Source organism: Stegastes partitus, unplaced genomic scaffold, assembly GCF_000690725.1.
Source record: "Stegastes partitus isolate 25-593 unplaced genomic scaffold, Stegastes_partitus-1.0.2 Scaffold1251, whole genome shotgun sequence".
Classification (NCBI taxonomy): domain Eukaryota; kingdom Metazoa; phylum Chordata; class Actinopteri; family Pomacentridae; genus Stegastes; species Stegastes partitus.
Window position 1 is genome coordinate 15938 of NW_007578982.1, and position 2573 is coordinate 18510.

The 2573-nt window shown below is 47.1% G+C and overlaps 1 protein-coding gene across 1 annotated transcript in view; it reads right to left on the reverse strand.

Moving 5' to 3' along the window:
- Nucleotides 1-2573, reverse strand: part of LOC103369171 (contactin-associated protein-like 3) — a gene marked incomplete at its 3' end in the record, with an annotated part of 27098 nt that overhangs the window by 15795 nt on the left and 8730 nt on the right. The window lies entirely within an intron of this gene.

Below are 2573 nucleotides of genomic sequence, written 5' to 3' on the forward strand. Positions count from 1 at the left end.
CAAGAGAGAGATTTTAGCAGATAAAACAGGTCATTAATGAACATTTACTTTATGTACTCATCAGTCTGTGTCAGTTAATGGCAATAAAGGTTAATTAACAACATTTTTTTCATCAAGAATCAATGAGTATGTAAGTTTCTTAATTCTAACTAGTCCTGAGATCATAAATTATGTTCACAGATGGTGTAAACTCAGAATTTATGAGCTCACGAAGCCTTTTTGTGTCTGTTTTAGTCCCACAGTGACTGAAAACCGTCTCATGCTGCTAAACGCTGTTTTGCCTGATCGCCTGCAGCCTGGAATGTGCTTCTGGTTCTGAATTCTGCTCTCTTGATCCGTTTAAGAGTTTGACTTGAGAATGTGTTCCGTGCACCGACTGTAATCACTTCATTCCTTTATTTTTAATTTATATGCAAATACCGTAAACTGGGCCTACGGTGCAGAGTTTGGGCTGTTGTAGGAAATCAAGGCGCCGCGGGAGGTTCTGCTGAGCGACGTCCTTCCAGCGGAGGACGTCCGACCCGCTGAGACGTCCTTCAGCAGACCTCTGAAGCTGCAGGCCGTCGCTCTGCAGCCCATCCAGACCTCCGGCCTCCACATGCAGGACACGAGAACGCACTTCTGACATGAACAGTTCTGTCTGATCCTAGAGGAGGCTGGGAGTTAAAACTGCTCAGAGGAAGGAGGCCTGCTGCTGCCTGAGAGCGTGGACGACCCATTTGCATATTTGCATCGCTGCCGCTGTTTCCTCGTCGACTAACGCCGTTGTTCCGCTTATCTCGCTGCTTTTGAACGATCAAACCTCCACCAAAGGAGATTGTTAAGTATTCAGGCGTGTTTGAATAAAACGCTGACATCTGAACCTGAATATTTCTGATCATATATAAAACTGTCAGGCTTTAATTAGTCCAGTGACTTTATAGCAGAAAGTATTGTTAATATTTAGAGAACAGGACTTCAGGCTGTTGTCGTTAACGTGCTTTATAACTACCAGCGACTTGATTTGACTTCTGGTGTCAGAACAAACGCGGTTCTGCTCAGCGAAGGTCGAACATCAGCGAGAATCAACATCAACCAGAACACGGCTCACTTTGCTTCAGATCAGACAGAAAAAAACGCTCCCGTTGTTCACAGCGTGAAGCAGGAAAACATCCACACTACCTCCAAATAAACAGCGTTTTATTGTCCTGACTTGTGAAGCCCGTCCTTACAGGAGTCCTGCAGGGAAATCTATCAGTGCACCTCCATTAACACGTAAGGATTCCCTGATTGGAGGAGAGCACATCCTCAACACCTCTGCAGTTATTGTGCAGTGAGAAAGAGGAGATGAGAGGAGGAGAAAATTAGAAAATGAGCCTCAGCAACACTGTCCTCTAAGCTTAAAGGAAGTAAAGGTCCTGGAGGGGCAGTGAGTGATGAAGCAGCCTGAACGCCGTCATGAACGAAGCTGACTCATGTGAGCAGCTCTGGAGGGACTCAGGAGACACGCTGAGGGTTTATCACGATTTATGCCGAAATCAACGAGCTTTTAATCCTCATTCGAAGACAACAACGTACAGATGTTGTCCAGGGAGGACGGGTGGTTTGAGAGAGGAGTGAAAGAAGCATCTAACTGGAAAGACCATCCCTGAACAGAGGTGGAGGTCTGAGGCATCACCTCTCACCTGTTCAGTCCTCAGATCTCTCCCCAGGAAGATGAAGCCACATCCACACCTAAAGACCCTAACGAACCCCATGGTGACAGGGGGAGCACTAACGACCCGCATAACGAGGGGGAGGAGCAACAAGCCCCCAATTAACACCCAAACTCAGGTGTTCATGGCTCCTTCAGGATATCAGTATGTGGAACCAGTCAGTCAGAGCTGATGAAGCCTCTTGGATGGAGGTGGAACGTCTTCAAGGAACTCAAGCAGGTCCAGTTTCTACCATTAATCTACCAGAGTAACCAGGACCTGGAGGACTGAGAATCTTCACAGACAAGCTTTTAAGCCACGAGAAGCCTTTTTTTATTCTTTTGTTCTCTCTCTGAAGAAGACGACGTTGGGTTTGACCTTCGCTGTGGACGTCTTACCTCCGATAATCAGGAGAATGAAGCTGTTGCTCTTCCTGTAGCAGGAGGTGAACCCACCTCTTTACCTGCCGTCTGACAGCCATGACTGATGTTCAGCCTTTTACATAAACTGGAGGCTCTTCCCTGAACTCTTGTGTCAGAATATCCAGTTCGCCTTAGTGAAGGCTGATCTTCTTTTTTAATTAATTGTGCAGCTCTGGAGCGGAGCTGCGACCACAATCTCTTTATAATTGGCTTTAGTCGTCCCATCTGATGGAGCGGACTCGTTATTAATAAGGAGGGAGCAGCTAATGATGGCGGCCGATGCGGTGCAGACGCTCAGAGAGGTGCCGTCCACATTTTAACGCCTCCAACGTTGTTCTACAGCTGATTAACAGCCGTAACGAGCTGTAACGAGCTGTAACGAGCTGCACTGTCTCTGCTTCAAACACCTTCTGACAGGCCTGATGAGTCCAGCCTGAGAATAGCACTTCAGATAACACGTTAAAGTCCCGCCCCTAAT